Raw genomic sequence first — 25,885 nt, forward strand, 5'->3', positions numbered from 1 at the left:
GAATAATGCAAAGTTTTTAATACCTGCTCTAATGTAAGACAACTGTATTCATTTTTCTAACCGGCGGCTAAAAGCAAGATTTATGGTAGGTATAATGTTCAAATCGTAATAAAGGTAGTTGGTTTTATTTGGATTTGAATACAAGATCGTGAATCTGATGTTCTTTGTTGGTTGGAATAACCACACGTCTCAGAAATGATCGGCTGAGTCTATTCAAGACAGATTTATACCTATACATTCACACAGATATTAATGAGTCCTTAATGACTTTAATTGTTGATGCGACTAAATAAAAATATAAAAAGCAAAATAAAAATTTATGGTGTAAAATTAAACTATATTCATCAAATCAATTGTTCCATCAAATAACATATACATATCGTCGGAGAAAATATGTTTTCAAGAGCACACTTTAGTAGAATTTTTATTACGTAAACTGTAACTATTTTTAAAATATTATTTTTTTAAATTTATTTTTACCTCCAGGATTCGAAAACACTTAAAAAGGTTATTATTGATCCCATTACTTAAGTGTACAAAACTAAATAATTTTATTTACCATATCAGAAATAGGTCACCCATAAATTGTCATGTCCTGTATAAACTTCAGTATTATTTAAAATCACTTTTTAATAAAATAACCTATATTAATAAAGTTTATGAAACAATCATAAGCTGAGGTATGAATTCAATTTATGTGGTAAAAGATTATTTTATAATTTCTATTTCATTAGGAAATGTGAATAAAAATATATTTCTGAAAATGATTAATAGAAATCAGCAGTAGAATAACAAAAAGAAGATTTATGACAAATCCAACGGGTATTTTGATATGAAAACAAGATGAGTATTTTATATAGGAAAAATTTTGATATCTGATAAAGTAAATGGTAGTTGTAAGTTAAAATCCAACAATTTGATACAGGTAAAGTAAAAAACAGGTCAAATTTATTTTACAGTTAAAACATTAAAATGTTTAAAAATTTGTTGAATAGAATACAGTAAAAAATACAGGGAAAATAATATTATCTGAAAGATAAATTGATTAATAATAGGTTAGACAACATATTCTGCCAGAAAATCACGATAAAATATTTATTTTTAACTTATGATTTTAGCGAACCATATTTAAGATTGTCACATCTGAATAATAAAAATTACTTTAACGTGTTAGCTCCGTCAAGTTTGCTAGTGCGAACTAGTGAGACATAAACTTTTTCTTATGCTATTATGTTATATTTTTGATAGTTGTAGTTTTTATTTTCGAAATTTTACTATCTCTAATTTCTTTTCTTTCTTTTTCCGGGAATTAGCGTTCAGGTATTACTTCAGAGGATGAATGAAGATGATATGTATAAATGTAAATGAAGTGTAGTCTTGTACAGTCACAGTTCGACAATTCCTGAGATGTGTGGTTAATTTTAAACCCATCCACCAAAGAAAACCGGTATCCACGATCCAGTATTAAAATCGGTATAAAAGTAATTGTCTTTACTAGCACTTGAACGCTGGAACTTTCAACTTCCAAATCAGCTGATTTGGGAAGACGCGTTCACCATTCGATCAACCCGGTGTGTTTTACTATCTCTAATTTACCTTATTTTAATCAGTTTCTATTTGTGTAACAGGACACGAGTCATTGATGATTGGTGTCGCAGTATAGATGTATAAATATTTTATTGTGATATACGATTTACCGGTAACTTTCGATTACCACAGTTCAATTACTAGCTGTCGCTCTCACACTCCTCCAACAAACGGATGATAACTAATACAAAATGAAAATATTTAGGTTATAATTGCTAATCTATTGATAAATAAATATTATTTGATTAAAATATAAGCTGGTATTAAAATTTGAATTTGAATTTATTTCAGGAACACTGCAATTTGGATTCTGTTCTACACGTAGACCGAAAAAGAATAAGACTATCGAAGATTTGCCGAGGCAGTAGCTAGAAGGCTAATACAAGTTTTTCATCTTTAATCTTTTAAATAAAACCGGCATCCGTAGAGCCAAGCAGGGACACTGGAAGATGAAGCAGATGTAACCTACTGTGAGAACTGTCAAATTAGTCAGATTGAGTGCTAAAAATGTTAAGAAAACTAACATATCACATATTTAAATATTCTGATACATATTCTTAAGTTGAATTGTTTATTAATTAATTTTAATTGGTTTTTATATATTTTTATCATAAAAAAGTTTGTACTGTGTTATAAAAATAAAAAAATAAATGATTTTTTTAATATCAAAATATTACAGAACCATAACATATTTTGTAACCATTAAGATTATACCTTTGAATTAGTGACGTAATAAAATATTTTAACTGAAAATGATAAGACTTAATAACTTAAATGAAAAAATACAAACTAATAGTAAAATAGGTATGCAAAAAAATATATTAAGCACCGAGTCAAACCCTATAAGTAAAATTCAACACTATTTATTGAGAACGGCACTTAACCTGCACAGGCAGAATATTTGACACTCTCATACCAATTTAAATGGTACATGGTATTTGTCTAAAGCTTGTGTTACCATTTCAAGAACTTTCTAAAAACAAAGTACCAAAACGAGTCACAGATGCCGCAGGAAGTACTTTATTAGAATTAGTTCACCAGTCACTGCCTATTTAAGCGTTCAAGTGAAAAAACTCTCAGATGATTTCGTCGTAGAAGCAAGGTTTCGATGAATGCTAATAAAATCAAAACGTACAATCTCATTAATTTATTCAGTCATTTTAGTATTAAACGTATAAGAGATATGCTATTTATATATATATATATATATAAAACGTTTTTCCAATAAGTATAGTTGTATATCTTCATACATAATATGAGCCTACATACACATTTTGTCCCATAGTTTGTTTTAACTTTTAATTTTTCCGCTAATAATATATTGAACATCAGATGATTTAACCGCAACTAGCTTAAAATTACATTTCTAGGAAACTTAATGATTAAAGAAGAATCAATAGTAAAAAATAAACAACTAATGTTACTGAATACTGCTGTTGTACGCGTAAGTACTCGGATAACAATAATAGTTCAACAAAAACGAAAATTTAATATTACTGTTAGCTCTAAATAAATAACTAATCTTTTATTCTGACTGATACATAACACAAATAATATAAGTATGAATAGTATAGTATCATATATAATGTAAGTACATAATACGAATTATATGTCATGTTATTATAAATTTAAAATAAATACAGATGAAACTAAGGTTCATATTTTAATTATTTAAGGATAAATACAAGAAATAATGTTAAGATTAATTTAACTAAATATAAAAATAATCCCTTTCGGCACCCCGAAAAACGGAGGTAGATTTCACCAGTGTTAAATAGGGGATAAAAAAGATTTCCACCTTAAAGTTACTTAATACGACAATGGTTGCATGTGAAAAAAAGTTTCATGTGTTTGGCATACGAAAAGGCCCATCTTACAATTCAAGCAACATTTTGGTCATCCATTGCCGTAAGGGTTGATCATACCAAAAATCGTTCAGACAAAACTTTTAGGTAATATTTAGAAGACTACCACTACCACTTTAAACAGATTCGATCCTGCGCCTGTTAAGGGAGCTATGATTTTTTTTGTCCTTGAAACCCCCATTTTTTTCACCCATTGACCCTTATCCAAAGAGTAGTAGGAACTTTAAACGAATTCGATATTTTACTTAATAACAAAGTTATAGCGATGTTTTGATTTTACGTTTTTTTTTTTTTTGGTTTTGGTATGTCTTGCTGTAAGGGTTGTTTATATCAAAAATTGTTTCAGACAAAGATTTTATGTAATGTTTACAGGAATAACGACCACTTCAAACCGATTCGATACTGTGCCTATTAAGGGAGGTAGTGTATTTTGTCTTTTAAACCCCATTTTTTCCACCCCCTGAGCTAATAGTTGGCAATATCAAAACACTTTAACTAGATAAGTTTTAGGTCCTTATCCAAAGAAGAGTAGAAACTTTAAACGAGTTCGAGATTTTTCTTGATAAAAATGTTATAGCGATTTAAAAAATTTTTTTTTTTAAAAAAGCCTTTCTCATTTCCATCCCCACGGTCCGATTTTTCCTATTAACGAACTCGACCGAGATTTTGGGGGTTCGTTATATTTATGTATCAATCTGAAAGTGATTGGCGCAAAATTACGGCAGTTATCGTATCCACAAGAAAGTGAAATATATATATATATAATTATATATACACATATATAAACTTTTGAACTGAGGGTGGCTTTGGGTCTGGGGAATGTGAAATGCGAAGATATGTCAAAATTATCCGGAAGTCGAAACATGGTATCAATTACAATAGGTAGCTTTCTTATGATATCTACCTAAAATTACTTCAAAATAATTCACAATACAGAAGCGGCTATTGAGATTATTTTGAACAAATATTTACATACACGTTGAACGGTACATTATTTAAAAAAATATTATTTAAAAATTCATCTAGAGAGTATTAGTTATTGGTTTCGTAAAAGAAAATCTTTTAATTAAATTTTAAATATATTGGTGGGAAGATTTTTCAAATGATTCAGTAATATATTAAAAATGGCAACGGAAGCATCATAATAAGGCCCTTTTTCTTAATCCGAAGTATTAAAATAGGTTCTACGGAAGCAGTTCGGATTTCTGGTTTGGTCAAGATGGATATTTTGTAAGAATAAGTGATCATCATTCTTTTTAGCAAACATTGCACATTCATATAGATACAAGGATAAGTTAAAATATTTAATTTTTCTAGATGACTCACGGGCGACAGAATAATGATCTGACAGCCCATTTTTGTATCTTGAAATCTCGTTCTGATTTATTAAAGGAGCTCCAAGAGATGATATTATACTTTATACGGGAATATATGTAGACATAAATTTTTAATAACGATGACAATCTTATTAAAGCCCTTCAAAGCAAACGTTTGAATTTACTAGTTAAGATAAGGTTATTTGAAGATACTGCTGTATCTGTAACTGATCGCTTATTTTCAGTAAGTTTAACAGTTAATTACCTTGACAAAATGGCGAATATATATATATATATATGTTAAAAGTCTATTTGCGTTATTAAAATTGAAAATAGTAAAATTTACGTATTGAAAACTCGTTATTATGCAGCATATTACCTAGCAAAAAGCACCAGTTCATACTTTGGCTGTAGTTCATCGTCACCTGTTTTATATATTTACGATGTCAGTTTTGCATTAAATACCATTGGGTGGCTATTGAACTACTGTACAGAGTATTAAAAAAGTGACGCAACCTTATGGAAAAATGGGCAAGTTACTATAGTTGTTGAAAGTGGCCTCCATTATGCGATAAACATAATTGAATACTACTCTGCGTGCTATTAAACACAAGCTGTAACGTTTGTTGAGGTTTCAGTGAAACATCGTTCAATCTGTTCTGCAATTTGGAAATCGTGAGAGGATGAGTTTTGTAAGCAGAATCCTACAAAAGTATATCCACAAGAAAAAGTCAGAAGGGGATAAATCAGGAGACTGAGGGGGCCACAATTCCTTCAAAATCACTTGTCCATGAAAACACTGATCCACGAGAGTTGTATTGTTGTTGGCTGTATGAGCAGTACCATTGCCCTCCTGAAACCACGTGTACTCTAGCCGGACTATAAATATAGTATTTATAAATTGTTGCATCATCTGTTTGTAGCGTTCACTGTTTGCTGTGTCATGAAAAAATGTCGTGAAGATTCTCGCCTACGTGACATTGCACACCAAATACCCACTTATTGTCCGTGTAGAGGAGATTTGTGCAACTGATGTGGATTTTCCTTAACCAAATGCGTGAATACTGTGCATTCAAATATCTAGCAAGGTGAAACCACGCCTCGTCAGACCAAAACCGATCATCGAGTCTACCCCGTCTGGCGTTACTGATGACATGATCCGCTGACAGAAAGCTACACGTTTTCCAGTGTCTGCTTGTAACAACTCATGAACAACACGAATTCTTTACGGATACATCTTAACACTTAACACTTGCACAATGCCGTGTGGATACTACCAACAAAGAAACCAGGCTGGCTAGATAGGCGTCGCCGCACAGACTTCTTGGGACTAAAAGAATATGCAAACTGCAACTCAATCAACTTTTCTGGTGCTGAACTTTGACTTTCGGTTGAACACATTTGGCTGCATCTATCAAAATCCCTGTCTCTTGGAATTTGTAGTACAGCCGCTTGATGGAGGACTTAATTTGTGCATGCACACCTTAATTTTCTGTGAAGATTCTGGGATTCTGGGTCTAGACCCAGAATCCCAGTAGTGTCAGTAATGCCTAGGCATTACTGGCACATCTAATGCATTGGAAAACAATGAATATTCTCTGCTGCATTGTGTAACCCATTTGTAATCCCTGACAAAGGAAGGATATTTGAAAAATGCTGTACTTTGAAACAAAATTTAAAGAATTTATAGGACAAAATTATTTGAATTTTTTCATGTATTTGTTGATTAAGTTTGATTGATGACTTGAGATTTTCTGAGATTACAAAAGGAAATTGTATTATGAAACGTGCAAGAAAGCATAGTTTTACATCATTATTTCTTTAACTGATTGATACGTGTTTTAAAATGTGTTCTGAAGAGTTAATCACAAAACCTTTAACATGAGTGACGGAAGATCTACACACAAAATAGAAAAGCATGGATATATCAGATTTATTAGACTTTCGGGAAACATCTTTGTTTCTTTATAGCAACTAGTCCGAAAATTAGTAATTACACATGATTGATTTAGTAGCTGTGTATTAGTATTCAAAGTATTATTCTAGCCATTTGTAAATCTGTAAAAGATTATTAAACAGAGTCAGTTAAAAGAAATAAAAAAAACTATTGCTGTAATATTTGTAAATAAAATTAAATGGGGCAATTAGAAAACACTAAATCTACATTAAATGGTGTTGATTTCATAAGCAGTTAAGCTATTTAAAACAGAAAAAACTCTAAAGGACCTTTTAATAAAGGATTGCACTAAAATAAATTATGAAAAGATAAAAATAACTAAAATATAATAAATTCATGTAACAACTTTGTGGATAACAGATAAAACATTCTTAAAAATGGCTGTAATTTATATGTACTTTACGACAATTTAATTTAATAAAACGTTTCTCTATTAATGCTGTTTTATACCATTCCTTTTATGGCGGTCATTTCTACAATATCTTGGTGCAAGTCGTAAATCGAAGTTATATTCTGGAAGCAAACTTTTAGTTCTTTTCTTGTGTTTTGTGGTTCCCTCGGTGTGATTTCTTATATTTTTCCTGTTATATGTGGGTTTTTGTGAAAAACTATTCCGGTGTATTTTAGTGGTTTGTAGTAATACTATTCTTAAATTAGAATGTATTTATAATCAATATTTATTTCCATTCTTTTAAATTCATTTTGTTAAATTAATGAAAATCAACTGTATGAAATAAAGTTACTATTACAAATTTAATGATATATTTGGGTAATAAGATTTATAAAATTTATCAGCTACAAAAGGAAATACCTACAGGTACACACAAAGGTATTTATTAATTTATTAGTAAAAAGGGATGAGACAAACAAACAAAAGATGTACTGGTAGGTTGTTTAAAAACGCCTGAAGTTTGTTAGTATCAACACTAATATGGAACAGAAAAGTTTCTAACATTCAAACTAGTAAACATTTTAAAGGTCCAGATAAGAAGGTATACAGATACACATGAAGGAACAAAAATCAGTGACTGTAATGTAATTTAATTAAACTGAACATTTTACTATATTTCTTGTGACAGTATGTTTAAATATTTGATATAATATTAGCATTAGTATAATAAGCATACCGTCACTTACTTTAGTATTATTTATTTGAGGTGCCATTGAAAAAACAAATTTCTTACAAACAGATTAAATCTAAATATTGATTTTCCAGTTATAAAAGTTGACAAGAAACCAACGAGTATAGACTTCTTGAAGTATTAAAGAATTTTCGAGCCATGGCTTATATTCAACACATTTGCAACTTCATCAACTTTTTAATTCGTCGATTAATGTGAATCACTTGTTTAACTTCTTCGATATTATCATAATTCTTTGAAGTGAGAGAAACCTACATTTCCGTTTTTCATGAAAGAGAAAAATTACTTTTTTTAAACCAATCAATCCAACTATAGAACGTCCATTCAAAGAACTCTCTTGTATTGCTGCTGTCAACTACAAGAAATCCCTGCTAGTTTAACCCCTTGCTAGTTGAATCGAGAGAGCTTATGACTATTCCAATTCCTTCATTTATACGGTCAGAAAAACGAACACTTAGTTTACTGAAGTAAGGAATTCTTATTTAAAATCTTTAAACTTTTAAACAACTTTTTCTTTAATTTCTGAACACAACCACAACAATGAAACAAACACAGAATAATAATATAATGTTTTATAATGTTTGAAGTAGATAATCCCCACATCCGGAACATAACATCTACGTTCCCCGTCCAGGGTGGTAACAGCTGTACATAAGTACTATACCTAACCGGGCTCCAAGTTTTTTCCCCAGAAATGCAATTTTTCTTCAATCTTATTCTATCTACAGGTCGTTTTACAAGGACTGGATTTTACGGGCACCTGCAGATACCAATACATAAAATAATTAAGGAGATAGATTTATACCACCTTTAGAGCTGGCGATGTGGCGGGCAGGGTCGAAGTGATTGGAGGTGTAACGTAGACCCTTCCGTAGTTCACATGCTCACTGCGATGGCAAGCATCCCATCCTATGTCGGTGCATGGGAGTCCTGAAAGCTTCGCTGTGTAAGGGCCGGAGTCAGTGCACCTAATGAGCATCCGCTCTCTGTATGGACATATGCCGGTTCCACCGGAGTACCGGATCGTACCTCCAGGATTGGTAGCTGTGGAGTGAGGTGTACTCCGGTGACTAGCCTTGCTACAGAAGGGATCAAATTATCATGCAAATTGAACAAACAAACATGACAGAGGGTTCAGGTAAACACCCTCGTCTTGAACCAGCCGTTTCGCCTCAGGGGTAACGAGAGGAAAAGTCAGGAGTCAGGAAGCATGGAAAATGAGGGTAAGAGATTATAGAAAGCTTCAAGAGAAATGTACCTAAACCAAAGTAACTTGTAATTACGAAAGATGATGGCAATTTTTTGAGAGTAAGTCCTTTTCTTATTGTTGTAGAAATAGATAAATGCGCTAGAGGTCCAGTTAAGGAAACTAGAAAAACATACAATGGACATCACGCAGAGACGATTAATAATATACAGTCGCAGAAGATCCTAGGAAACCTAAGAGTATTGGCGAATTTTCTGCACATGTCGATCCGCACAGCACACTCAATACCTCAAAGGATGTTTAGGTATGTCGGGATCTGCTGAGTTGTACAGATCAGGAAATAGTTGAGGAATTGACAGCACAAGGAGTAATAGAGTGCCGTAGGTTGAAAATGAGAAGAAACGACGAAGTCCTATCTTCTGTTTCTCATGTCATCACCTTTAACAAACAACCATGCCAGAGAAAGTGCGTGCAGGAATACACCAACTAGATGTGTGGGCTTTTTTACCGTAACCAAGGAGGTGATTCAAGTGTCAACGTTTTGGCCATACAGCTGCCCGATTCATGAAGGGGATCCATGTAAGGATCCTCCTACTTGTGTAAACTGCAAAGGGCAGCACTCGTGCAGATCAAGAAACGGCCTTGTTTACAAAGACGAAGTAGATGTACAGGATGTCAAAACCCTGGAGAAATTCAGCTATGAGGCAAAGAAGATTGTAAACACCCGCAAACCTAGATCAACAATAACTTATGCTCAGACTGCGGTTGCTATTCCCCACTCCAACTGCTGTCAATACAAACTAACTTCTTGGCAAACTTGCGTCCACTTTAGCTAGTATGATTGAGAGAATAATTGACAACAAAATGAAGTCCCTAACTCACAAGGAAATCACAAAACTATCGATAAAGATACAGACTCCCGATAATACGCCGATCAAGAACAAAAGTACATCTGATCAGAAGAAGACAGATACTAAACCAAAGGTTCAAGTTCGTCTCCACAACTTGTCAGATAACAGTGTGAGGAACGTTATTGCTACGGAGTCTTCTATGAAGGCTTCCAAGCCTCCTACAACTGAGGTGGTTTTCAAACCACAGAGGACACTAAAAACCATACAAGGGAGGCCTATTTCCCCCCTGCAAGAGGTGGTGACTGGTGAGACTCCTGTTGTGGAGGTCTCCCAGGTTTCCGTCTCTCAATCGGCGCCTAAACCAAGCGCCGATTCATGCCCATCGTCGTCTGTGGCTTTGATGGTCTCCGATTTGGAGTCCGGGAGCTACACAGGCGATGACATATTTATCGAATTCGAAGTAGTTCGAAAGATGGATAAGAAGAGGAAAAAAGAATGGCGGAAAGGCAAACCCAGAGATTAAATAACTAAAAAAATTAACGAGTCGATTCTTCAGTGGAACATCAATGGATGATTGTGAAGCATCCATCAGCTCGAACGCTTCGAAGATTATGTAGACCCAGTTTCTATATGCTTACAAGAAACACATTTCTGCCAAAATGAAAATTTCCAACTAAGAAGATATAAACATATCGGTAAATAAATCGCTAAATATAAGAGATAAGAGGTGGAGTAACTATATTAGCATGCAAGAGACGGATCGACGTCCTGTACAGATTTAGCGTTTTTAAGTGCATTGTTAGCACTGAGGTACGCTTCCAAGTTTTACATGATCTAAATGGAACTGATTATTTCCCGGTATAATTGTAACTGATATTACAAGGAAAATATATCCAATCTCCAAAAGATGACTGTTTGATAAGGCAGATTGGATGAGCTTCACAGCTAATACGATACTCCCTGAAACAACTGGAGTTATCGAATCCGATGTCGATGATATAACGTGCGCTATATTTGACTCGGCATCAAGATATATTCCCAGAATATCCGGGAAAATCAAGATGCGACCCGTTTCGTGGTGAAACGATGAAATAAGTGAAGCTGTAAAAAGAAAGAAAAAAGCATAGCTTTCAAGAAACGTCAAACATTAGAAACTTAATTATCTTTGGAAATACAGGGCGTATGCAAAAAACTCATGACAGATTCTAAAAAATGATTCTGGCAGCAATACGTGACATCCATTAACAGAAGCACGATTGCATCAGATGATTGGAAGTAAGTGAAGGCTATTTGTGAGAGTACAAACTTTACTCTCATAAATTGCCTTCAATATAAAGATGAAATGGTGAAGTAAAAATAGCAACAAACGACAAACGCCTTCAACAAAGTTGCAAGGAATAATGGTTTCAAATTTTCACCAGAGAAAACCTGCTGTGTACACTTCTGTAGGAAGAAAATTCCTCACCCAAGTCCTGTTTCGACCATCAATTATCATCCAATACAATAAGGTATAATGTACGATTTTTAGATATGTTATTAGATAAGTCCCTTACATGTGGATTACATATACAAAACTTGAGCATTAGATGCAAGAAAGCCCTAAATATTATTAAATGTTTATCAAACATTAATTGGAGCTCAGATATAGGAATAATACTAAGGCTATATAAAGCACTGGTTCAATCGAATCTCGACTACAGATGTATCGTATAATCATCCGCTAAAAAGTCGCATTTACGAAAGTTAGATGTAATACGATAACAGCGGAATTAGATATACTACAGGCGCTTTCCGTACAAGTACGGTGACTAGTTTAATGTCGGCAGCCGGAACAATGCCACTTTATTATAGGTGAAAGATCCTATTGTTAAGATATACGGCAAATATATGGACGTTTCCTACCCATATAAATAATAAAATATTTAACAATCATCCTTTGGCTGCATTATACGAACGTCGTGCTACCTATTCCAGACCATCCGGAATACGGTATCATGAATTGACAACAAAAAAATATGAAATTGCTTTGCCAGAGACATTAGCATTTTCTGCAAGACAAATACCGCCATGGCTCTTACCAGCGGTAAACACAAGATTGGTTCTCTCCAGTGGAAAGATAAAAGAGAAGCCAGCAGTAATCATCCAAGAAGAATTTTTATCAACCGTCAGTGGTTATGAAGAATACATAAACATTTATACTGACGGTTCTAAAACTGAACACGGTGTTGGATACTCCATGCTCCATCGATGTAAATGGAGAAGCTCATTCTTCGAAACTGCCAGATATGGCAAGTGTTTTTTAGGCAGAACTTATTGCCATACAGAAAGATCTTCGCTACTCGGAATATATCAGCGAAGAGAGAATGCTTATTATATGTTCCGACTCGTTAAGTGCACTTACTGCAATTCGGAACAAGAACATTAGGGACATCCGTACTGCACATATCCTATTCATTTTGTACTTTTAAATCGACAAGAACAGCGATGTGTATTTGTATGGATTCCAGGGCATGCTGGTATTGCAGGAAACTAAAGTGCAGACGAAGCTACCAGAACAGTAACAGTCTGTGATAACTTGGATATAATTCCTGTTCGAATGGCAGATGTTAAAAAGTATCTAACTAATATAATATGAAAAAGGTGGTGTAATAAATTGAGAAGATTAAATACGAAACAAAACGCAGTTAAAACTTCTCCATATAAATGGAAAAGCGATGTGAAGCTGACTCGCCGAGAACAAGTGGCGACGACCAGAATTAGGATCGATCATACACAAATAACAAATTCATATTTCTTAACCGGCGAAGAAAGACCAATATGCGGTGATTGTAAAAAACTGCTTACAGTCAAGCATCTAATGGAAGACCGTACCATATATGAGGACCTTAGAAAGAGGTTCGGTCTAATAAGTAATATAGCTGCTGATTTAGAAAATGGAAAAGAAGATAAAATAGGTGCTTATCTGCACGCTCGTAGACTATTAACAAGTTTAAAAGTCAGTTAAAATTGTGTTGAAGGATTCTGTAAGTGCAATAGTTTTATTCTATGAATATGGATATTTTTTTAATAATGTTGGTATTGTCAAGACATTCGTTTTCATTTTGTTTTTGTGTTTCATTTTTGTATCAGGGCCGTTTACACCCTATAAGTGTTATCAGTGTACTAATATATATATGAGTTTAATCATTCTGTGTTGTTATTTCGGTGTTTTTAAATAAAATGTAAGGACCTTTACATCCTTACATATGATGAACCTGGTGGTGATTTAAAACCTATTTTGAGAGCTAATGACCGTAGAAGTCGATGGCCATATAAAAAAAAATAAATTATGATGTTATGATTTACCCAACAGGAAATGTTGCGTGACATGAGAAGGGTAAGGAAGGAAATATTTTCCTGCACGTTTTGACTTTCCCTTAAAAAATAAAAAATTGTCTTAATACGAAAAAAAATTGTGGTGTTAAAATGCCATTAAAAGGAGCCCGAAATGAAACGTATTTAATTCATATTAAAATTTAATATCCTTATTTGTTGATTTACTAATATTTATTTGTTTCATATCACTGTTTGGTTTTGATTTATACGAACTGAAAGAAGTGAAAATCTAAAAGCCCCTCTAACTTTATCCACAAATTTACTGAAAATCCTTAACTTGCTGATTCCCTTAACGTCATGATTTGGTACCTTCGGAAAGTCTGAACTCAACTCAAAAATTGAGGGGTTTTTAATTTTAAAGAAATTCGTTTCTCATAAGAAATTAAGAATTGAAACGATGAAACAAACATCGTATTTCCTGCTGATTCATTTGACGATGTGTGTGGATGAAGTTTAGTCATCAGAATGAAAATGTATTGACCTGAAAAATTGAAAGATTTGCTGAAAACTAAAAAATTGGTTTAATATATAATATATTTACGAAAAATCGCACCCTAATTGTAACTCCCCGGTAGAAATGATGGTCAGGCATGGTCTTTCCTGCAAAGTTCCCATTTCATATTTCCAAGCACAAGACTTGATGTTAAGTGATGAATTAATTATGAAAAATGTAATTACAACAGAGCATCCTAAAACATTTCCCGGTCAACGCATGCTCTTGCGTTGGAATAAAATATGATACTCATATAAACAGTTATAGTTTTATATTCGAAGGAGGAAAATGAACGAAGGATGGATGATTTAGGATTTTATCGCATTACTGTTTTACTGTTCACATCAGCTGGCTAAGATAATAGATTGAAAAAATGTAAGTTGAGGTTTAATTTTTGCATACAGATTGTTGTAGAGTTATGAAAATGTTATTCCAATTCTTCAAATTTAAATTGTGATGCTTTGATTGATTTTGTGATTACGTAATTCTAAATTCAATTTTTATTAGACGATACAATGAGAAAATTAACTACATTAAATCTTTTAACAATCTGCGAGATTTATTAGCGAGATAATAATAAACAAATAGTAGTTTCCATGATTTTTAAATTACGTGTTGAAATTTACTTTCAAGGGATGGTAAGGTGTTTTCGGCCTCATAAAAGATATATGATAATTGACTGAAGCAAGGAATCACTTCAACAAGGGCGACAATTAGTACAGTGAAGTTTTTTAAAAAGATGTTCATGTGTATTGAATATTATTATTGAAAACACAATACATTATTAAAATCATGTGTAATAATCATGAATATTTTTAAAAAATGAAATAAACTAAAAAGTTATTAATTTTCTTTATGTAAACTTTCTATACGAGATTTACTAAAATTGGAATTGAATTTAGTCTGATGTAAAAGTTGGTCTGGATCGTACGCAAGCGAAGTGTAAGACCTCTTCGTGTAACTTTCATCTCTAGTCACGCAGGCATATATGCAATGTAACTTTTAAAGCACATCCTTTTGAGCCAGTAAGAGGACTTTAGAAGATTTTCTGTTGTAAACCTTCTTTTCAAACGGATCTTCCAAATCGGATTTGTCATGAATATTTTCTTGCACGGAATAAACAAACTGATATTTGTGATCATTATTATTTTACTATTTTTATTATCCTGCGTACGGTTAATTTAAATCAATAAGAATATTTTAATGGAATAATTTCCACTGTAAACTTTTCTTTTGTTAGCTTTGATAACTTGAATACCGAATGGAATATAACTTCTTCAAAGTAGATTTATATCTATACCGAAAAACATATCAGATAAACTTTATTATTAACACGATATATAAAAATAAACATGAACTTCCTAAATTTTTCTGCTAAAAAAGACTTCCTTTAGTAAATATATTTACAAAACACAAAAGAGCTCCTACATAAAAACGACCTTTCGTATACTATACGTAAATAAAACTATATAATTTTAAATATTACGATAAAAATATTTCATATATTAAAATAAAATGCTAAATATTAGTTAACGGACTGGATAAACAGCCCTCCTAAGTAGAATCGACCTATACTAAATTAAGTCAGCGTATTTACAGTAAGAATTTAGGATGGATATTTATTTAAGGAATATTCTACTGTAAAATATATTTATTATAAATGAAGGAAGGAAATCGTGTGATCTCTGATTTGCGGGAATGATTATGAAAAATAAATATATCACACTTTCTGTAAATTAAAAAAAAGTTAAAATATTACAAATAATTTTTTTCGACATTAGTATAGTCATGGTGTATTTTGTTTGTCTACGAAATATCTCGTAGACAGCATTATAACAAGCAAACACTTTAAATTTGACGTAACTTATTTTTTCTTCATAACCATTTTCCATGCTATTTTTTAATAGCAGAAATATAGTTAAGTGTTTTTAAATACACTACAAAATAATTCCCTCTTAACTAAGAGCTGAAATAATTTTTTATTTTAAATATCAACCTAATTAAAATATTCCATTAAAAAAAAATTAACAATTAAACTGTTAATAAATGTAATTAAATACTAGTTTTTATATTACGGATTGCTAAAATTTCCATACAGGAAATCGGGTTAAAAAACAGGGTATAAATGCGTAATTTTGCATAATTTCTGTACGTATTCTTGAAATAAATTGAAACTGGTAAAATAAAGAAAAAAGAACAAGTTTTAATATGCATAAAATTCAATCTTTTCTACCTAGTGGTTGGTGAGATATAACTTTTTATTTCGTGACGCATACTATAATTATGTTAAATTCAATTTTTAAAACTTCGTACTCTACGCTTATTCAAAATTCCAAATGACTAATAGTGTTATAAAATTTTATTGTATTGCAGGATTCGGAATTTTTACTTTTTCATATTGTACTAGATGTTTTACGAGTAGAAAACTTCTTTCATTTTGGATTGAATTTTACAAATGCGCTCTCCAGGTAATAGATAAATTATTACGAGTATAGTATTTATATAATAACAAATTAAGTTTAACTATTTATTATATAACAAAATTAAAAATGTTGTACAACGAAGTTAAACTAATAAAGTTGAAGTAATAGTAAATTACAGAACGAAATTGTGCGTAGTGTTTACTGTACACTATTTAGCCACTGTAATATGTCTTACCGTATTGGCAAAATCGCAACCACTCTTTTCAGGATACTAGAAATCACTGATTAATAGATAGTATTGCATGAGGTATCTCCACTACATGCATGTTTTTTTAAATGTTTAAATGTTCTTTATCTTAAAATACATTCTGTAATCTCTAAATTTGTTTGTTAATAATAAAATGTCTATTAGGAAAACAAAAACAAAGCTTATCAGCATAAAACTGAACACAATGAAAAAGGCAAGATAGTGTAAAAGAGTAGAACAGTCTCATAGACAAATCTTAGGCATAAAAGATACGTAAAATGTGGAAGAGCTTACACTGTTTTTTAAATTTACTTCAAAACTGTTTCAGTCATCTTTGCTATTAAGATTTGTTTTATTTATTTTGAATACGTTAAATCATTTCTATTTTTTTTAAAAGTGAAGGCTATTAGCAGCTGATGACAAAGACTGAAAATGGTGGGTGATATCAGTAAGGGAGGAAACTGCGTATTCAGCCTGGGTGGTTTGGTGACAGAAATTCTCTCCATTGCATTTTTCTTTCGACACGAGTAGGAAAGATGGCAGCCGCCATTTTGAAACTGAATATTTAATGAAAAATCATTATACATTTTTTTCTTAACAGAATTAAAACTTAACGGAAAATTTCATAAAAATTGATAAACGCGTTTGGCCGTGAATTATGTTACAAAACGATTAGAAATAAACGAAATTACCAAAAGGTCGAGTCCCATCAGTATTTCGCTTTACTCGGTCAGTAATAATTCTGATGAAAGCAAGTGATAAGTTTTTTTTATTAAGAAATTCTGTCTATATACCTTTCTGTCAGAGCAAATTTGATCTCATATTTGCTTTAAAGTTTAACGGCTTTTGAAATTGTGATCTAAGAAAAAAAAAATTGTGGTCTAATTTGAGCCTGAACACTAAAAATTTACTGAAAATGATTCTCCCAGTAATTGCTTTTACATTCCTATGCTTAATGAAGTTTTAGTTTTGCATAATGTATCAGTTGACATATTCACAGAAATTCATCTGTTTTCCCAACGGCGAGTAGTGGAAATGAAATACTGTTCTTTAAATGAAGTGTTATTTCTATTCTGAATAGAGGTAGTACCTGTAGAGATTAACATTTATTCCAGTTTCTGTTATAACTTTCATGAATACAACGTGCTTAAATACCAGAGGAAATTATGAGGGTTACTTCTACTAAGAGTAATGATATTTAATTAAAAAAATCTCTGTTGTGAACAAAACGTTGGTCTAATTTGCCTAAGATTTGAATTTCGATAGGCTCGGCATGACGATAGAGATTTGTAGATTTGATTCAGCGTAGATATATCGAGAAACCTTTTCTCATTTTCCTTGTATTGTGGGCAGGCGATAGTCGTTGCTACAAAGAATAGCTACGATAGAGTAGCGTGCAAATTAATCCAAATACAGGGAATTTTTTGTTTATTTTTATGTTGTTTACCCTGCTTGACCTCATCTATTTTTTATAAGTTGTCTGCGTAATGTGAGAATATTGTTTGTAAATAGTGTTCAAATCATGTTGTAAATAGTATTCTGTGAAGGTTTATTTAATTTATAACAAAATCACATTTTCACATTTTATGTTTTATGTGTCTTGAATGTATAATAATGAACACAACTCCAAAAAAGCGTTCGAAAATGTTTGCTTTTTCTGAGCATATCAGTACAATACAATGACAACGACCTTCTGAAGTGTGGTGTTGCAGTAGGGACAGTGAATGATATTTTAAAACAATTTAAAGAAACTTGTTTTTTTTCACCTCAAAGGAAAGGCCTTTTCAACTACTACTAAAACTCCAACACACGATCGGTTATTAATGAGAAAAAACAAACTTGATCCAAAATTATCTGCTGTAGACATAAATTGAGAATTAGCAGTCGGGGGAACATATTTGACACTGTTAAACGCCGACTTCTTGCAACTGGATAGAAAGCTCGTCAGCCAGCTAAAAAGAAACTTTTAATACCAGAAAAAAGTCTGTGGTGAACGAAAGCACATGCTAACTCGACCAAAAAAGACTGGGCTTTATGTTTCCAGATGAGTCATATCTTTATGTTCAGAGGCGGTTCTATTCATTAAAAAATCATCAGATGAAAACACATCATCAGGTCATATTCAACAATCAGTTAAACATACCCAGACAAAAAATGTTGAGGTTGTTTCACATTTGGAGGCCCTTGTTCATTACTTCTAAAGATGGTATGTTGAAAAGTGATGGATACATCAAGATTCTGAAAGAAGAAGAAATAATTGACACAACTTCAAAACAAATTCCCACAAGGCAACAAAATCTTCCAAGATTTGGAACCATGTCATACTGTTGAAAAAGTGGAAAACTTTTTCGAAAAATTAAACATTAAAGTACACCAATGACGAGGCAACTCAACCTTAAACCAAATTGAAAATCTTTGGACAACAGTTAAAAAAATGACTCTCAAAAGTTAATTTTACCACAAAAGGGCTAGCAAAGGAGGAGGTGGCGGAGGATGTCTTCTCTTATGAGGTCAGGATGACCTCATTAAAGCAATAATATTTTATGGTTTGGTTTATGGTTTTATGTATATTGGAAAATAGCTTGCTAGCTTGCATTATAACTACAAAGTAACTTAAAATCGTTACATTAGCAGATTCACAAAATGTGACTGATCTCCGTAAAAGGATGTATAACCCTTTACGATCTTTCTTAACTGCTTGTATACCAGAAAATAAATATTTAGATAAGATATAGGATCGTAAAATAATTACTTCTCATAAATATATAAGTAAAAGTAAACACATTATGAAGTTATATAAAATACTGTACTGTAATTAAAATCAAGGAATTAAATGCGTTGTTAAATTTTAGTGAAATAAGTTACTTCATAAAATAATCGTTATGAGCAATAATCAGAAATAGGAACTCGTTGAGTATTATAATGATAACCTTGAATGACTCTGCATCATTTAATAAGATCATAAAATTAGTTAAATAAATTATGATTTTCATAAATTGAAAAACACAAATTCCCGATTAATTAATTATTAAATATATTTATATTTATTATAATATATTATAATATTATTTATTAAATATATGATTAAATAATGCATTTTTAAAAATTCGTTCCCTTTTAAAAAATTAGAAATGATCTAAAATATACAAAGATAAATAAAATTAATATCAATAGCAAAGAAGACTGAAAGCACTTAGAAGAAAGTTTTTTAGAAGTTATAATGTAATGTGTTTTTGCAAATTTTATGTTTTAAATAAATCATCGCCGACAGTCATGTATAATAAGTAGATAATTTGTTAGCATTGTGTTTTTTTTTTACACTTTGAGAGCATATTTTTTTGTTGTTACTTACTAAAGTTAATTCTGTGGTTTAAAACTTGGGCTATATCTTGACGATAGCTATCACGTACCAAGCGATAGCTAGCAGGGCACAGGACAGGGTGCTACTAGTATGAAAGTATTTTTGTTTCCATTTAATTTAAAATAAGAAATATTTTGTTCATACATCAATCATAATCCCAATTTCTCAATTTAAATAATTCTAGCAGTATTATGTTTTAAACTTCTTAATTTTTACAACATTTGAAACAATAAAAATGTGCTGCTCTATCAAATTAATGTATTAAACATTTTTCATAAAGTTATCATATTCGTATTTAAAGTATAAAATATTGCCGGCCTCCGTGGTGCGAGTGGTAGCGTCTCCGCCTTTCATCCGGAGGTCTCGTGTTCGAATCCCGGCCAGGCATGGCGTTTTCACATTCGGTACAAAACATTCATTTCATCCTCTGAAGAGGATGAGATGAAAGGCTACTTTTAAAAAAAAGAAAAAAGTATAAAATATTATGATGAAATAAATTAAATTTAGTAAGTTAAAATGACAATTAAAATCGCTAGGTATAGTTTGTATGAATTACTATTATAAAATACTGAATAATCTTCTTGCCCGAATCTAATTTTTTACTTTTTTCATAATTCACAAAAATGATTTTATTATTTTTTCCAAGTTACTTGGAAAAAAATAATAGGAAATATCTGGTCTATCAAATTAATTCACTTATTAGCTAAAATTAGTAACTTTTTTGGTTTCCTTTATTTTTTCAAATCTAATTCCTCAGCGCCGGACAACCGTGTCGGAAACCGTACCTTCGATATCATTTTCTTCTTCGCTACTGGTACCAAATTGAATCAATCCACTTCCTATTATATATTTTTTGTTTTAATTATTTAAAATTTTGATTACACATTGGTAACAGTTCCACCAACAGTTTTCAGTTCGCCAGTGATTTTAAAACTAGAAGCTAGGTGATTTTTTTCTTTCTGCCCAAATCATCTGAAATAGGATTTTTATCTGAAATGGTTAAGGGAGTAATCTGAAACTGGATTGTCATATGAACATACTGTCTGAAAAGTTCTGTCTGAAAATACTGTCATATGAATAAAATTTTCCCATTTTTGAAGCAGTTATTAAGTGGAATAATTAAATTTTTAACATATTTTCTTCTTATAATAATTGTCTATTTTGAGTAAATTTCATATAGACTTAAGTACTGGTCACATGTTGAATCATTTTTTATCTTTACGGTGGAATAGTATGGGATAATACCCAAATAATATCAGTCTCCAACACAGTTGTAGGCTTCAAATGTGAAGCAAGGCTTTATCTTAACCAACAGCATGGTAATTTTAGTCAAATTATTATAATCATCACTTTTTCAAACTGTCTTTTATCCTTAAAAATAATTTGGAACAAAACCGCAATCTTCACTTGAATCAATTTCCATTATTCTATCACCGTTTATTATAAAGGATTAATTTATAAAGTGGTACCGCTGATATGTTACATAAATTAACAATTTATATCATTCACCTTACCAACACGTTGGTACGTTCTCTAGATCTTTCGGCTTACTTGGAAACCATCATTAGGAGTTAAAATTAATGCATTAAAGTCAAAGTTTAAAAATCATAGTTAAAATTTAAAAGCAGTCATGACTGTTCTGGTCCTATTTCATACGATAGATTTCATATCGTGAACAGTCATGCCTGTTTTTAATTTTTAACTATGATTTTTGAACTTTGATTTTAATCCATTAATTGTAACTCCTGATGTTTCGGCTTCCGAGTACGCCGAAAGATCTAGATAACGTTTCAATGTCCTCGTAAGGTGGATTATATTAACTGTTAATTTATATATTATAAAGGAATTTCACTGAAAAAAGTCCATGCCGCTTCCATCTTTCTTGGATTTACTGTTCAAATCTGAATTTAATGAGTAACTTTCATCAGTATTAACAGGTTTCCCTTTTTGAAAAAAATTTCAAGCAGATTTCAGAAACAAAATTCTTTTTAATATAAGATTCTCATTCTCTAGTAAAACATTTCAATTTTTTATTTATATTCAAATAGATCCTTAAATAAACCGAATTTAACCCCAATTCCATATGTATTTTCTAAAACTTTTGTAGTCACCTCTCCATTCATCTTATGATTCAAGTTCCTTTTGTATCTTTTCAAGATTCGTTAAAGTAATTAAATAAATATCTTATAGAAGAATTTATCAAAGTTGTCAAATGATATTGCCAATTTATTCAAATTTTTGATTATGTAAAACTGTAAAATTTAAATTACATACACTACTGGGTTTTATTTGTTTTTCTATTATTAAATATCTTATTTACCTGAGAAAATTTTCCTTAGCCCTTAGAGCAATGCAGCTGAACTCTTATGACAAATTTTCAATTCAACTTAACGTTTCCATTTTCATGAAGCTTTAATCTTTGTTTTTTATAAAATTTAAAAAAAGAATTTTATTTTTAAATTATCAGTTCTTTGTTTTTAATTTATTTTCTAAGCTGAAAATTAATTTAAGAAGTAATATTATAATAATACTACAACAGTATTACAAACAATGACTAAGTTTTAACTCGCTTATTAACTTTTATTATGTAAAGAAAATAATTTTTCGCGTAAGCAATTTTTACGTGTTTTTGTAAAAATTGGCTCTACACGTTAACACCACAATGGATTAAGAAAAATACTTCAGTACAAAGTATTTTGATTGCTACTTATAGTTAAATTGTTTATAATTTTGCTGATGTTATATTGTCGTACGTCCAGTTCATATCATTTAGAATATTTTGATAAACCTACAGGGTTCGTCTAGTGGTGAACGTCATCGCAAATCAGTTGATTTCCAAGTCGAGAGTTCTAAGGTTCAAATCCTAGTAAAGGCAGTTATTTTAATACAATTTTGAATACTAGATCGTGGATACTGGTGTTCTTTGGTGGTTGGATTTCAAATAACCACACACCTCAGTAATGGTCGATGTAACATTTCATTTACATTCATACATATCATCTTCATTTATCTTTTAAAAAAGAGAGAATATTATGATAAAATTGAATTTATTATTAATCCAAAATATGTTTTGTAATCCAAAAATATTTTGTAAATTCAAAGCATGTTAGGCACGTAGCGACCTCCAAGATTCACCCCGACCTCTGTAATTATATAATAGTTTCATTGTGTTATTTTTTAGTGCTGAATGTATTTAATTTGATTTAATTCAGCATAACCTTCTTTTTATAAAAACATTATACAGTAAGTAAAATGATTGTTTCTCTCTAAAGATTTTTATGTAAGTCAAACTAGATCAACAGATTTCTATAGTTATTAGATTTTAAAATAAATAGTAGAAATCAGTGTACACTAATAACTTAATGTCAGATTTTAAAATCAAACAGATTTGATATTAAAATATGTGTAATGGATTATGTTCCGCGGAAGCACAGTACAATCTAATATCGTAAATATTTTATAACATCCCGTTACATTAGAATTATCAATATCACTCTAATTTTAATGACTTATTACTTATAGAAGTTTAGTGTCATTAGTTTCAGTAATGCGTAGTACAATATTTCCTTTTGTATATATGTTAATGAATTGTTGTATCAAATTTTTGTAACCACAACTTTAGCAAAATATATTTTGCTAAATATTTTTAAATCAGGATAAATAATATACTGGATAGTAACAATTCTCTATGAAAAAAATGTATTTACTTAAAACAACATAGATATATTTAATGTTAAAAATAATAAATTGCTTGTATTCTTTTAGTGACAGATTATTCAAAACATTTTAACAAAAATATTACTATGTATCATTTTTCCCTAAAAAAATAAAAAAACATAATTTCTCAGGATATTCTAAACAAAATTATTAATCATAAAAAGTTTTATAAAATCAATTTTTCAATCAACTGATCATGTCAGAGAATGATTATGTAGCTATCTCTTTTAGGTCAATTTCATAAGAAAGTTACCTATTGTAATGGGTACCATGATTCGACTTCCAGAAGATTTCTACATACCTTCGCGTTTATCATCCCCTAAACCCCCAAAGCCACCGTCTCTTCAGAGTTTATATACATAAATATATATATAATTTCATTTTCACTTCTTTCACTTTCTTGTGGAAACGATAACTGCCGTAATTTTGCGCCAACCACTTTCAAATTGATACATAAAATATAACAACAACAAATCGCGATCGACTTCGTTAATGGGCAAATCGGACCATAGCCGTGGAAATGGGGGGGGGCTTTTTTGAAAAAACAAAATATTGCTATAACTTTCTTATTAAGTCAAGTAAAGTTGTTAAAATAAGTAAAATTGTTTAAAGTTCCTATATTCTTTAAATAAGGGCCTAAAACTTTCTTAAGTGAAGTCTTTTGATATCACCAACTATTGACTCAGGGAGCTGAAAAAATAGGGTTTTGAAAACAAAGAAAAAATCATACCACCCTTAATAGGTACGGCATAGAATTGGGTTAAAGTGGTAATTAATCCTCTAAACACTACCTAAAACTTTTGTATGAAACAATTTTTTATATGACCAACCCTTACGGCAAGGGATGACCAAACTGTTGCTGGAATTGTAAGAAGGTGGGGCTTGTCGTAAGCTAAATATGTGAAACTTTTTTCACATGGAACCATTGTCGCATTGAGTAAATTTGAAGTTTTTCTTAACTTTAAGGTGGAAATCTTTTTCATCCCCTATTTAGCACCTGTGAAATCTACCTCTACTTTCCGGCGTGCAAAAGGGATTTTATTAATTCTCATATTTTTCTAATAATTATTTTGTTAATGACCTAATAATCATGATAAGCCTTAATATTTACAGTTTTGGTTGTTTTTATTCAATCTAGATTGAAATTAATAATCATTTTTGGAATAGATAATGTAATTATAAAATAAATATATCATACACAAGAAGCTACATTCTCATTTTGTAATAAGGCATTTCAAATTCAAAGGTTATTTTGTAAAAAAAAAAAAATAATTTGAAGATATAATATAAACAGAATAATTGATGTGATGAGATAAAAAATACGGTAATCATAATACTATAAACCTACTCTATGAATCATGAGACCTTGCTGTTGGTGAGGGGGCTTGAGTGCTCAGGGATACAGAGTAGCTGGACCGAAGGTGCAACCATATCGCAGAGGTATCTGTTGAGAGCCAGACTAAGGAATGATTCCTGAAAGAGGGCAGCAGCTCTTTCAGTAGTTGTTAGGGGCGTGAGTCACAATGACTTAAACGGCCATATCAACATCACTCAGTCCTCTGAGTACTGCGCAGCTGAAAGCAATGGAAAACTACAGCTGTTTTTTTTTTCCAAGAAAATGTGGCTCTCTGCATTTTCAAAAGCAATAATGGAGGCGCCTTCCTTGGTAAAATATTCCGGAGGTAAAATAGTCCCCCGTTCGGATCTCCGGGTGGGGACTACTAAGGAAGGGGTCACCAGAAAAGTAAAAAATAACATTCTACGAGTCGGAGCGTGGAATGTTAGAAGCTTAAAAAAGGTTGGTAGGCTAGAGAATTTAAAAAGGGAAATGGATAGAGTAAACGTGGATATAGTAGGAATTAGTGAGGTTCGGTGGGAAGAGGAAGGCGACTTTTGGTCGGGTGACTTTAGAGTAATTAACTCAGCGTCAAATAATGGGCAGGCAGGAGTAGGTTTCGTGATGAACAAGAAAATAGGGAGGAGAGTGGAGTATTTCAAGACGCATAGCGATAGAGTCATTGTAATAAGGATAAATTCAAAACCTAAACCGACAACGATTGTTAACGTCTATATGCCTACAAGCGCCCATGATGATGATGAGATAGAATGTGTATACGAAGAGATTGATGAAGCAATTAAACACGTAAAAGGAGATGAAAATTTAATAATAGTTGGAGATTGGAATGCAAGCATTGGAAAAGGCAAGGAAGGAAATATAGTGGGTGAATACGGGCTGGGCAAAAGGAATGAAAGAGGGGACCGACTTATAGAGTTTTGCACGAAGTATAATTTAGTAATTGCCAACACCCAATTTAAAAATCATAATAGAAGAATATACACTTGG

At 31.4% G+C, this 25,885-nt stretch overlaps 1 protein-coding gene across 1 annotated transcript in view; it reads right to left on the reverse strand.

Annotated features, from left to right (window-relative positions):
• The window catches only part of nolo (ADAMTS-like no long nerve cord), a 680,775-nt gene that overhangs the window by 250,618 nt on the left and 404,272 nt on the right, over positions 1–25,885 (reverse strand). The gene's annotated exons all lie outside the window — the stretch shown is intronic.

The sequence above is a fragment of the Lycorma delicatula genome, chromosome 3, assembly GCF_047948215.1.
Source record: "Lycorma delicatula isolate Av1 chromosome 3, ASM4794821v1, whole genome shotgun sequence".
Classification (NCBI taxonomy): Eukaryota; Metazoa; Arthropoda; class Insecta; order Hemiptera; family Fulgoridae; genus Lycorma; species Lycorma delicatula.